Here is a 14,452-nt window from a genome sequence, read left to right as displayed (position 1 = left end):
GGCGCTGAGGGCTAGCGGCCTGTGCCTGGGTATAGATGGGTGGTGGGGAGCCACAGGCTATGTTTTATCTTACAGCTGCCTCTTATTTTTTCAGGGGGTGGGCGGGTGTCCGTGAATTAACAGGATTAATTTGCAGCAGTGAGAAGAGCCACAAGTTTGCTGCGCATTGAATGTGTGACTGATGTGATGCCCGGTACTCTGAGGAAAAAAATTACATATATTGGGTCATGGGCGTCATGAGTGAGATTATCTAAATTCATCGGCACCACAGGCCCCCATCGCTGCCCCCTTCCCAACCAGCACTGTAACAACAGGCTCCACAAGGAAACTCATTAAAACAGCAGTAATTCGGCCTTCAGAGCAAGTTTCAAAGAGGGCAGCATGCAGGGGGCTGTGGAAAAGAGTGAGTGAATGGTCACATTACAGACAGATCCTTTCACAAAAGAGGTCAGAAATCAGGTTGCACAGGCTACTGTGATTCTGGTATTTCCTAGCATTTGATGTAATGTGGGGCTTGGCAGCTTTCATTACGTGTTACCTTAGTGACATGGACATGCGTTATCTTGTGTGGGAGAGCCATGGGATCCATCACGTACTGGATGTGCCAGTGGTGAGGCCATGCGTGTTTGTCCGATAAGCCCACATCTTTGGCATTTCCAGGTGCCGGAGAGCAGCAGCACGCTCTCTGCTCCAGCCTCTGATGGTGACAGACCTCCACGTCTTCCTCCTGACCATCCCTCCCCTTCCCCTGTCTTTGGATACACATCCTTCTCCCCTGGTCAGTCTCAGTCCTCATCTCCTCACCCAGTTGTCACCTGCCTTCTTCACCCACAGCCCCCTGCACCCTGAGTCCTTCTGCAGCTCCCAGGCTCCGTGTCACAGATTAATGCCCACAATTTCTTACCCGTTTTTTTTTAATGACTGCTCAGTCCCCAGCCTCCTTGTCTTTCATTCACTACACCTGTTGCTGAATCCACATTTTATCTTTTGCCTTCGGGTAGGATAGGCTAAGCAGGGAAGTCATTGAGAGCCCTGGAGGACAGGCTTTCTGCTTTCAGGTCCAGCTATACAAAGGCTGCAGGTAGTGATAAGGTGCTAAGACCCATTTCTTCTCTTAACATGGCTCTTTTACACAAAAAACCCTTAGGAAATTCCAGCTCAGTTTCATCAAATCCCGACTGAGTAGCTTTACCCTTCAAATTTTCAGGGTGTTTGGGAAGATTCTTCATACGAGTTACAAAAGCCACCAACTCAAACACCAATCTGAAGTCCTCCCACCTAATTTTCAATTCCCTGCTTCAAACTTTGAGATTGTCAGAGAGCTGCCACAATTTCCCATTAAGTGACCAAATTATCACAGAAGGAATCTTCCATAGTTACTCACTGCAGGCCACATGTAAAGTTTGATAAGATTCTCAGCAATTGGAAACACATCTTATTAAAAGAAATATCAGGTGACCTGGTGGTGGTAGCAGCCTTCCTGTGTCAGGTGGGAGTTGAGGAGGAGGAAACATTGCAGACCTCTGTAACTTAAGGCTGACTTATCCTTGAACAGAAAGGATCCTGCACATTAGCTTTCCAAAAGTTTGTACTAATAGTCTGTACTAATAGACTCTCTAGTCTGGGGGAACTCTGTGTACGTTTAGGTATGTGCAGGCACATGAGTGCTGGGGAAAGAGCAATATGAGCTTTCATTACAGAGCAAAAGAAGAGGAATTGGTAACTCTAATTAACCACATATTTTGCACAGTGAACAAAGAATGGAATTACATAGCAATTACTGAATTGTCTGCCCCTTTCTTTGTTCTTTGCCATGCAGTGGGAGCTTCCTTTTCCCCTGAGTCAGGCTTGCTGCTGGGTGTGAGCATCCCTGGGCTGCACCTGGCTGTGGTCGCTCACTAATACATCTGCTTGGAAGAGATGCCTGGTTTACACATTGAAAGGATAAACTGCTTATCCTGTTTTCTGTAATTCTGTCCCAGAGAGCAAAAGCTCATCTGACTGGTTTAACTTCAGGGTAAATACAAGGCAATGTGGTTGAAGGAGATAGAAAATGGAGAAGGGACTTTGAATCAGCTGATTTGTATTTAAAGGCTTTATTCTGCTGGCTCGCTCTTTCTAAAACTATTTTTTTTCTGGTTTGGAGAAATAAGATATAAATGATACCCTGGCAAGAAGTGCATAAAATCTGACAGATGAATAAATTGTACTCTTCAGAGCTGTAAGCTTGGAAAGAACATTGCAGAGATAATGCGTGTTCTTGGCTTGAGAGGAGTCCCGTGCATTAGAAATATACCCCTCTGAAGATTGATCTGAACTTTTGAGCTTTCAATTGAATAATTGCTCTGTGAGATTTGAAATATTTTGAATTATTTAATTTCCCATTCACTGAAATTGAATAACATTGCAGTTGGTGATTTAAAATGTTGTTGAATTAATTATGACATTTTGTTAAATTCTCTTTTGTCTTCCCTGTGTCAGTTTTTTATTTCAAAGACCTCAGCTCATGCAGAAAGCATATTACCCTAATACAGAGGAGAGATGAGTCAGAGATTTGTCAGCTTGAATAGCCTTAGACCTACTTATGCCTGCTAACCACTGTGATGCAAGTCTGAAGTGATGTTACTTGCATATTAAAGAGCAAGACTCAGAAAGCTAAAGCTTCCTTGCTAAGCTCTGTTCTTCTGACCCTCCCTGCTGCAGACTTGCCCTTTTCCATGCCCCAAGCAGAATGGGTGCTGCCAGCCCCTACCCCTTCCAGCAGCACCCACCGTGTGAGCTCAAGCGCAGCATTTTTGGTCAAAGCTGCTTTAGATATTGATGCCTCAGACCACAGGCAGTATAAACGCCTATGATCTGCCTTGTCTCCAAACTGCAATCCAAACATGCTACCCACATTAAAAGGCCTACAGCCATGACTTAGAGAATATATGATGGGAAAGGAAATTACACCCTTGCTGATGATAGGCCTGTCAAAGCCTTTTAGGATGCAGCACGTTGGTCTGTAACGTTTCAAATTTCAGCTGAAGGCAACTTTCTCCCTTGTCTATATATCCTATAGCTTATTTTTGTGTCATCCCTCCAACTTTATTTTTCTCTGGCATAACTTACAGCAAGCTATTTATGGGACTACAATAACTATCAGCTTGGAGAAGGGACACAGGTCCTCCTGTATACAATGTAGGTTAGAAGGCTGCTAGAATGTTCCTGTTCCAAAATGCATAGCAGTATACTTGTACATGAAAGAAGAAAAGATTTGTTTCTTCCTTAAGTTTCTTGGCATTCCCTGTTCTTGTAATGAATAGTCTAAGTTTAATTTCAGGATTGTGTATTCTTCCCTGTTCTTGTAATGAATAGTCTAATTTCAGGATTGTGTATTTTCTTTCTGTTTTAGACATGGCATGTTGTATACTAACATCATCAATACACTAAACATGTTCTTTTTTACTTGGACTTCCTATGCCTAATGTTCTACTTCATGATTATTTTTAGATTATGAGAGTTATTGCTGTTTTATAAATCCCTCTGAGACACTGGTTTTCATTTAAAAGGGCAAGTGCGTTTGTTTTGTTGCTGCACTCTTGTCAGCACTTTCCTGCATTGTAGCAAAATTTATTTCAGACAAATGCTTCTTGCATATTTTTATATGCTGTTCATTAACTTGAAACATCTTTCGATGAGACAGCAAATCAACAGGCTAAACAGTAGTTATCATCTCCCACAAATCCTCTATCCTTGATAGAATAAGGTATATTTACAATTTATTCACCAGTGTTTGGTGGCAACCACTTCAGGATAAAACAGAATTCCGGTTTTATGAGGTACAATCCAAAGGTAAGACGTTATCTAGACAGCACTTCTAAAGCATGATATGAAAGTTTTAAACAAAAAGAAAAGTGAATTTATATTTTGGGCTTAGAAAAAAATGTGAAGGCTGGAACTGAGAACAATTACAAACCTCTACTGCAAAAACCAGTGCATACTCATCACCTTGATACTTGCAGGCAGATTCAAAAAAATCTCAGCTCAATAGCAGGTGCCCACAAGAGGGAAAAAAGCAATCTTCCCCTAGGATTCAGTCCTCCGACTAACCACCACCTGCTGTTTTTTGAGAGAGGAGATATCCCTGGAACACTGCATTTGCATTGTGTCTGCTAACGTCAAGGCTTAGCACAGGACAAAAACATCATGAATTTAGCAGAAGTACCAATTCAGATAAGTACAGGCTCAGCTGTTGCTAAATTGGCAATTATATCTAGATAGTCTCTGCTCCCCCGCCATCATCATTGTCATCATCATTGTCAGCGCTGGAAGTTTTGTCTCAGTTCAGTGAGTATTCTGTTTTGTAAGCTCTCATTTGTCTTCTGTTTGACAGCTTACCGTGATTTTGTTTAGCTGTACTGATGAACTGCTGTCAATGGAAAAAGCTCCAACCACCAGAGGCATATGAGAAGGATTAGCCAAAATCTACAATTCCTACACAGTTGGAAAATGGGGAGATTAACTATAAAAGGCCTGAACCAGAATATGAGATCAAATCATCTTCGCAAATGCTGCATGTGTTCAGGATTGCATATCCATATCCAACTATCTTTATCTCTGACCTTTAAAAGTAACTTTTCAGTACAACTGTAACTACTCTGGCAGGAGCAGCAGAAGCAGGAAAAAGAAAACAAAGCACTGGCAAGTCCTAGCATTTTACCTGCTGGGAGCCTAGATCTGCTTTCAGATAATGCAGAATTTTAGAATTCCAGCGTCTGCTCTAGGCTTACACTGCAACCACAGCTGTGATAAGGAGGGATGATCTTGTTCTAGACATGATATGAAATCTGTATCTCTCTTCTGCCAAGCAGTTGGTATGGTTCCAGAATCCTGCCACAATGCTCTCATTTGTATCTTCTGCTATTTTGCAGACTCGTAGGCTAACCTGCCTGTTGCACTGTGGTCTGTCTGCATGTTGGTGTCAGAGCCTTATAATGCACCACTAAAGATATAGGATTTTTAAGTAAAAATATTGTACCTGCTGAGGAAAAAGCGCATGAAACTTGTTCAGTAGAACAGATTAGTCTCAATCCCATCCTTACGTGAAGCAAGTAACAGCTAACTCAGCTATCTGCATTTAGGTTGTGCTTTCACCGTACAGTGATGGCAGAGGGCACCCTGTGCCCTTTATGCCTTTGACTGTACAGCATGAATCACGGGCCTTTCCTATGTCCTGAGAGAACTGGACTTGGCTTCCCTCCCAGACAAAGAGGGAGGTACTATTCTGCCAGCCTGGCTCCAGTACACAGTAATGACTTTCAGGTGAGCCAAAAGCTCTATAGTTGCCTGGTGCCCCAAGAACAGACCCCTGGTGCAGGTATACAATAAGCTGGCACCATCTCAGGTCTGCAGATCCCTTTCTTCTATGTATCATTAAATAAGAGTAAGGTAAAGAGGGTCTCAGCGCAGCTCTGAGCTTTCTCCCAGCGGTCCTTATACCTGTCCTGCTGCTTGAGCTGGGAGCAGATTAACCCTGCTCCTTGCATGAGCTGTTAGCAACAAGTGGCGGTCAGGCCCCAGGACAGGGGCATCTGCTGTGGACAGCAGTACAATTTGAAGTATATCAGGTGTATATACCCATGGCTCATTCCATCACAGTTGCTTTATATGCATTTGCTTATCCAGCAAAGACTATACCTGAGCCATCTGACATTTAATCTGCAAGAACATCCACCTGTGACAAATTTGTCAAATATGCTTGAGAAACCCCACTCCTCCATTGGGACTGACAGTTTATGTTGTCAAGTGGTCGCTTTGTTTCTATAGATGAAAAAGGAAATTTGTTTTTAGGACTTCTGGGACTGAAAAATTAGATTGTGCAGATAAAAGTGACGCTGCAGTCACTGTAGCATCTCTCACACTTCAGTCACTAGCTCAAGACATAGCACGAAGTTCACCTGTTAATAGTACTAGAACTTAATTTCATTATACACTATCCCCATCCTTCTGCTTCCTTACCTATTGGACAGGGAATATTAAGTCTTGTTACTGTATTTTGATGGTGATACTGCTCAGTTCCTCTGGAAGTCAATTAGTAAAGAGAGAGACTTGACTTTCAAAAAAGGGTTTTTGTTACAGAAAAAAGATATTTTGAGGCTATCTAATTATGTCTCAAAAATGCAATAATAAGGAAAGAATCTGCTTTGGGAATACAGGAAATGTTAGGATGCAAAAATACACCATTCGCTTTTGGAGTCTGCTTGCCATGTGCCATATAATTGTGGTGCATATTTGATTTATCCTAATTACATTTTATTATATTTATTTGCTTTCTGAGTGGAGCAGAACTGCCACATTCTGAATTCAGCTTGCTTATGCCTTTTCTGTGGTATGCAGTATCAGAAGCCTTGTTCTTTTAAAAACAGAATAGAACCAAAACAAAACTAAAAACCACCATCCAAGCTACACATCATGGCTGGTGTATAAATACTCAGTTTCTCTTGGTCCTGTTCATATGTATGCAAACGTGTTTTAACACTGGCTCAGTAGCTGCCATTCATAAGAACATATTTTAGGTACAAGAAAAGGATTACATGGCTTCCCAGATGATGACTATGCAGCTGCCAAAAGGGATGAATTCAAATCTTATGCACTGCTTTTTAAAACACTTTGTTAATTTGCTCCTGAGGAATATCCAGATGCAACTAATTACCCTGTAATGAGGCTCCTAAAGCTGACCGTCTAACACGTTTTTGAGGTGTCCAGCTTATTATACAAAATTATTTGGTTTGACTTTCTTTAAACTCTTCCTATGTGGCTGTCATAAATGGTTGTACTCCTTAATGATGAAACACTCTAAGGGATGTGTATGGGATGAACTAATGTGGTAACAAGGACAAATAGGGTAACTATGGAAGACATGTTCTGCTTGTCAATTGCAGGTTTGCAAATAGTGACTTACATAGCACCTGAATGCTACCTGCAATAAATAAGGACTTTGGCCACCATTTTGACAGTAAGAAGCTAGTAAAGTTAGTTAATACATGCATCTCACGCAGTTTTGGGAGGTGTCTGCAGTATTGTTTCCCATTCTAACAACCTCCTAGAATTACAATATCTGCAATTACAGTTTTCCAGGCAGGGATTTTTCCCCTATCTCAGTACTTGGTTAAAAAGACTGAGGCACAAGAGAGCTCAGTGCTACAAGCCACAGGGTATTGACCTTTGTAGAAGATGTACTTGAGATTCATGCTTGGTCAAGAAAGGCCTTACGATGCTCAGATTTTTGAGGAGACAAGATGATCCCTGACATCTGGGACAATTTCCATGGTATGTTGCTGGAATTGTCTCTAAAATCTCTCCACAGATTCCACTAGTAAAGCTGTTTTATGTTTTTCTTGGTCCTAATCTGTAGATTACGACAAAATATTTCTGTGGGCTGCTAATGACTCTACTCTGAAGTGTTATATAAAGGGATTCCAACACATAGTGTATGTGATTTAGCTCAGCAAGAACTGAAATGCTTTGAGCAAGAGCTGCTGAGAGTAATGTTATGGACTGTCTATGATCACCCACTCTGATTCTATCCAAAATAGCTTAAGACCTGAAGGCTCAGGAAATACACATAAATTTTCTGTCATTTGGCGTGTAAGTAGCTACATGTAAATGTTTTAAGTGTATTTAAAAAAAATAAAATAAACCTACGTAATGAGTCTCGTCACCTATTAACCAGAAGAGCTTTCACTTGAGCCCCTTTAGAAAGGAAAACCCAACTCTGTTCATAAAGAATCTAGAGCTGAACAAAGTAATGCAAGCCCCCATGCTTTTGAAATAATTTGTAAATTTACTGCTTAGGTTAGCTTGCATTTTCATTCATCTTTGAAACAAGATGGAAAAAGAAACCTAGTTACCAGTAAGGTGGTACACAACTTAAATTCATAGCACAATTCAGTGTCTGTGACAGGAGACAGAGCTTGGTAATGTGGGAAGGTCAGTTGTACTGCATGATATTTAATTTATGCTAAGTGGAAAGCACTTTCATTTTTATAGTACCTTGAAATTTAACAACACTCTGGGGTAGAGAACCCTGCAGTTAAAAGATAGGGTTGCTTTTTCAAAAGAAACCCCTGACAAAACAAAAATCCATTGCTTTGCATTTAAAAGGTAGCAAAGAATTTGAGAAAAAATGGCAACCTTTGTTTAATGAAGTTCAGAGTGAATTATCCTTACTTAGCAACAATTTTCTATGCCCCTCTCAGCAGTCAAAAGAATTGCTATTGTGTTGGTTATGAGAAATCCCACTAGCCATTTGTAGCTCAGTACTGAGGGAATTTGGTTAAAGTCACAGATTCAGTATGTCAAAATGGCATTTTTTTCTACCCCTGAAATGATCTTCAAGTAGGCTTTTATTCCTTCAATCTCCTCCTCTCCAAAAGGCTTTCATCATGTAACTTTTGTTCTGTAAAGCTTCTACAATGCTTCTCATGCAGAAGGAGTTATTATAGTGTTATGTATATTTAACCAACCTCTGTCTTGGATTAAAAAAAAAAAAAAAAAATATATATATAAATAAAAACCCCTGAAGCTGGAGTGCAAATATACTGGAGAAGCAGGACGTTCCTCCTGCACTGTGGTCTTCCTGCTTGAAACAGAGTAATGCTGCAAACTACCATATCAAACTGAGAATTACCCATCAGATCTTAACCTAGAACTATGCAAGAGAGGTACAGTGGTAGAGATTTTCTTCTGTAACATTAGTCAAACACTTCTAAACCAGCTACCATTTTGCTGCAGAAAACCCAAAACCCACTCTTGATTTTCATCAAAATAAAAACATTTTTGATTCTGTGCTATCTTATGTATTCTACCTCCTGTGCACAAGAAGTGCCTGGAAAATTGGTAGGGGGATGCTCTTCCAGAGGTAGTGAGTAGGGGTACTGGCATCTCGTAATGGTTCATGGCAGTGAAATGACAGTTACTCACACAACAGACCTTAGACATATAGTAAATATTCAGATCAGCGTGTTCCTTTCTCAGCTTCTGTTAGCTGCAGCTAAGTGTTACTGAGTTGTAGTAAGAGTGGAAGAGCAATTGAAAAATACAAAGCCACCCAAAACATCAAGCTGAGAATGCTGTGTCACAGTGATCTGAAACTAGAAATAAGTTGCATAATTTTTTTTTTTTTTTTAAATAAGCATCGTACTGCCTATGGAGGCCCACTGCTTAGGCAATTGCTTTTCCATGGCTTAGTCATACAACATAAAATGAGGTGCCTGCAAGGTATGTTTTGACAGGTGCTGCTGAGCTGTTTAGTTGAGGCAGTTTCAAGTCATGTCTGCTATTTGCTTTTAGTGGTTCTGGAATGGAATTTTTCTACTGAACTACTACAACTAGAAATAACTGCTTTATGCTCACAATATTTAGAGGTGCAAAGGCAATTAAATATCCAAAGCATGTGAATAACTAACTAGCAAGAATGGACAAAGAGGCCACAGATCTTCAAACCTTCTTCAGGCACAGGGGCCATGTCTAATGGAGCTAGTTCATCCCTGTTTACAGGACAGATTTCTTTTTTCACTTGCAGTAACATTCTCTTTGCACGTCTTGTCACTGTTGCGTTTCTGCAAAGTGAGCTATATTAACTCAAGCTCTTAAATAAGGCCTTGAAATGAATTAATAAAGCCTACCCCAGACTTCTATAAATTAGTAAAGCAGAAAGAAGTTGAATGGTTAAAATGCTGGGGAAACTTTGGCACAAATACTTCTAGTTTTACAGCTCATTCCAATAGAGCAACCTGCTAAACAGCAATGAAGAATGAAGCCTTGGCCTCAGTGCCTACAAGAACTGAACCAACTCAATTGGTTGGTTAAGGAACACTGGCTTCTGATTTCCTCTGATTATGCTGCAATTTATTGAAACAGATTAAAGTGAGACTCCCCCCAAATCACAGCAAGTGTGAGAAGACGTGCCTTTTCAGTCAGCAGGATTAGAAGCTGGTAGTTCAGGTACTGAGAGGCTGTGAGGATAAGGAGGATTATGTACTGCCAGATTCAGTGGTGTATTCCGAGTGCATATGAGAAGAGGACTTATTTACCTAATTAAATGAAATATCAAAGACTATGTGTGGTTTCTTAAAGCATTTGAAGATGTCCCCCGTTCCCCCTGCCCCCCCCCTCCAAATCCAGGCAGAAGCAGTAAGAATAAATTGTCAATAAGTCATGGTAACTGGAGAGTCAAAGGTCTCAGTTTAGGGAAATGGAGCTGAAAGTAAGCAACCTGGCAACAGCTGAGTTCCTCAAATGTTAAAGTGAAAAGAAATTAAGCCATTTAGATTAGTGAAGAAGAAAGGAGATAATTAACACTGCACAGCCTTAATGTGTTTAGGTCATCTTAAATACTGCCTGCATCAAATGCTATTTAGTTGACAAAACACTATTTAGAGTTGATCCTGACAGCGTGTACTAGTGTGATGGATTAAACTGTTGCCTCAGTCCTAGCAAGAACCATTTTCCAATACATTGTTATTTACATGTACTTACATGCAGCCAAGAAAACTTTCAGTACTTTTTTTTTGTTTGTACACACAAACAAATTTACTGGAATTAATTTAAACTTCTAAAAATTCAGGACAAAGGCTAGTTTCCACAAACAGTTCTTCTCCCAGGCTAAGGCGCTAGTTAACTGTCAGCCTCCTTGAAGTTTCTTTCAAATCTAACAAGTGCCATCCCAATCAATTAGCCCCATGTCTCCATCTTTTGAGGAAAAAAAAATAGGAAAACGAAGGTGACAAATAACACTTACATGCCAAAACAGAATCAGTTCAATTTTAATCACCCTTCAAACCCAAAATTTATTCTCAAACTGCACAAGAACTAATGAATACTCAACTACTTTTTGGATTTGGATAATAAGTTCTGTTTCACACTAGTAGAAGAGAGCAGTGACTTCGCAAGGGTGCCAAGGAAAGGGCCTTAGTGAGAGGACAACTGCTGAGACTATTTTCCAGAGTTCCCTAGCTTTTACCTATGATCCTATCTCTTGCTTTCCTCTATCAACCCCCACCCCAGCATACTTAAAAAACCAAACCAAACAAACCAAATAAGGTCTCAAAACAAACAACAAAAACCCAAACACAAACCTAAATCAACAGCCAAAAAACACATCAACACAAGTTTCAGCAGCAGCTGCCTACTAGAAAAGAATTCCAAAACCTGACTTATTAGAGAAACTCGCATTTGTACTTTAAAATGGGAAGCAGGAATTGTTAGCACAGCATTTCTTATGAGAACGGATAACATGACTGTAGTCAGTGATGCATTAAACAAATTTGATCTAGTTCTTCAAAAAAGAAAACCTGAATAGGAAGTGGCGTGGGCACAGAACATGAAATATAGGGTTCCAAAAGCAAGATTACTGGTGCCAACGGTAAATGGATCCATAACCTTTGTAGTTCTACTTCTCCCAGTTCTCTCCATCAGCAAAAACCACTAAGCAAACAAAGAGACATACTGGTCTGTGGTTAAAAACTTTTCTAAAAAGCAGCTAATAAAAAGCTACTCCAAACAACCCTCAAACACCTAGTCCATAAACTTGTACAAGTTCCACAGTATGTATTTAAAAAAGGGGAATCCTCACAGCTGCCATGATAAACATTATGCAGCTGGAATTCTAGTAAAAATAGTGTCATCAATTGAAATAGATAATTCTGACTGAAGTCGCAATACTTAACCATATCTTTCCTTACAAGCACAGAACTACTGTAAATGCTGGAGTGGCCTTAAATAGCTACTTGGTTGGGTCCTTCTCTGATAACCGAGGGAGACAGCTAACCTTTGAGAAACAACTCCAGATGAGGAGGGAATTAATATACTTCAAAGCAGGCAACTCAAGCAAATTGTTACAAAGACAAGCTTTTGCAGGGGAAAAAGAATGAAGGAAAGAAGAACCACCATTCAAACAAAAGAGTAGTCAAAAGTATAGTAGGGCTCCATCTAAATCTAAGACTTTAAGATAGGAGGGGAGAAGCACCTCCTATGTATTTACATAATCAGAGCTTCTATAATTTGTGCCTTTATGTTGATGTAATGGAAGGCTAAGAGAAACCAAGTTACAAATAAGAAAGTACACTAGATAGCATTTCATAGTTCTCGTTCTGTAAGTAATGGGACATAAATTAGCTGTTAACAAATAAAATACTTCCTACAGACAGTATTATCTTTCTCAATGAAGAAGGATCAGTGTATTCCCCAAGTAAATGCTGCACATCAGCACAACCCAGAGACATGTAGTAGCTCCCAACCCCTGTTATATATTACCAGAAGTTGTTCATGTTGCAACAGTTATTTTGCTTTAAATGTTTGAGATATGCATTCCTCTACATCATTTATTGATCACTAGAGAGGGAAAAAAAAATAAGAAATGTAAATGTAAGTTTAAAGTCTTACAATAATTATTCCTTCACCCCAAGGTATTTCTTTAGGCTACCAACTTAAAATTGATTATGTAAGATATGCATTAAAACAAAACACATTTTTCATTCAGAAGTTTTGCTATAGGCTTTTGTTCAACTGACAGAGTACACTAGGGAGTGTAAAAAATATTTATTCAACCTAATTCAACGTAACTATAATTTTCAATACTTAAAAACAAGATTTACAAAGGAGTAATGACCTTCTGCCACTCAGAGAAATAATTTTATAATCCATACAGTATTTTTATAATTGTATTTTTACAATAGCTTTAACTTCCAGAGGAGCCAATGAGCTTTCCCATGGAACAAGTTTCAAACCCACTAATTTGCATCATTCAATTCTTCATGAAACCTTAAAAAACAGTAATAAATTGGTTGGAAATATATACAGTGAAGACCACTGAAAAGCTGTTCTCTCGAAATGAGGAATTCTGTAAGAAATACATATTATATTGTTTCAAGACTATCTTACAGAAAGCAGCAACTGTCAGAGGTTGCTACTCTAAATAGTTGTATATAAAAGTCAGCCCACTAAGACAAATATAATCAGCACTTACAAGATTATAGCAATTCTTCAATTACAGCAAGAACCTCAAAAGTATTTGATATTGATTGCATGTATAATTTTCAATACCTGTATATTTTTTTGAATACTAGTTGGCCATTATATACACTTTTGTACAGTTCTAAAATATTACATCTCAGTACTTAAGATAAACATACTATAGAAAAGGTACCATATTTTGAATTTCTCTAACATACATTATTGCAGTCAAATATGAAGTCCCTTCTGCATTTACATAATTTCTGGTGAAAACAAATATTTACTTATGAATACTTTCACTAAAAGATTTTTTTAAACCTTTCTCCATGCATTTGACATACTAATATGAACAAGGAAAAAACCCAAACAACTTTGAGAAAAACAAATACATTGTTGTTAAGAAAAAACTTCAAGTACTAAATCTAGGTTACGTCTGGTATGAATATTAAATGGCCATATTATGTTTGTCAAAATTTAACTTCACAAAACAGTTAACTTCTGTTGAAATTAAGTTCATAAATGCATCAATAACCGAAGTGTCAATGTCTCCCTCAGCTGGCTAATTTGTAACAGTAAAGCTTACTGTACAAACAAACTTAGTTTATTACACATTTAAGATTTATCCTTTTGTCCTTTACAGAATGGAGCCAAGTTGTCTCAAGAGTGTCTAGCCTGCTGGTTTATACCATGCTCAGATTAGGTATCCGAAGTGGGGTGTCGCCCCCTTCCAGCCAATCCTTCCACTAGAATCCTTCCTGCCCTTAGAGCTGGTATGGGCAGAAGAGACCCGGTACAGAGCTGAGTTATGCGCTCAGGTCTGCAAGTTTAGAAGGATGCCCTAATCTTCAGTTTAAATACAGCTTTAGTGTCCAATGTTCTTTCCTCACACTTCTACTGCTCTTTGTACTTGTACAGATATTTACATAATTAAAAGGAACATGAAAACTAAACAAGTGCTCTAATACTTAACTATAAGCAACTGAAATTTACTTCCCACCATGTAATTATTTTACATGGAGAAAAAAATGCTATCCAGCACCACTTACAAAACAGTGAGAGCCATGAGAAAATAACACTCAGCACTGCAGAGGATACAACAGGACAATAAAAATTATAAGTAATAAGAGTCACCTGGAAGCCATGCTAATTTCAGCACCTAGTACTTAGGTGGTTAAAGCTGACATGAGTCCTGTAGAGTGATCTATCTTCTGCTTTCTGTGACCAGTCACTTGAGTATTTTACACTCCCTGTTTGATACCAGCAAAAACTAAGGAAATCATTATTGACTGATGTCCCACAATTACTTCTCCTTCATAATGACTCACATTTCCTTTCTGAAAAAAAAATTCCTTTCAGTGTATGAAACGCTGAACTGGATGATAGTGTGGGTATGAAAACACATATAGAAGAGGCATTTGGGTATAGTCTACATTAAGTACAAAATTATAAGTGTTCT

This window comes from Charadrius vociferus, unplaced genomic scaffold, assembly GCF_000708025.1.
Source record: "Charadrius vociferus isolate BGI_N301 unplaced genomic scaffold, ASM70802v2 scaffold436, whole genome shotgun sequence".
In the NCBI taxonomy this organism is placed as follows: Eukaryota; Metazoa; Chordata; class Aves; order Charadriiformes; family Charadriidae; genus Charadrius; species Charadrius vociferus.
Note: the sequence above shows the minus strand (reverse complement) of the source record.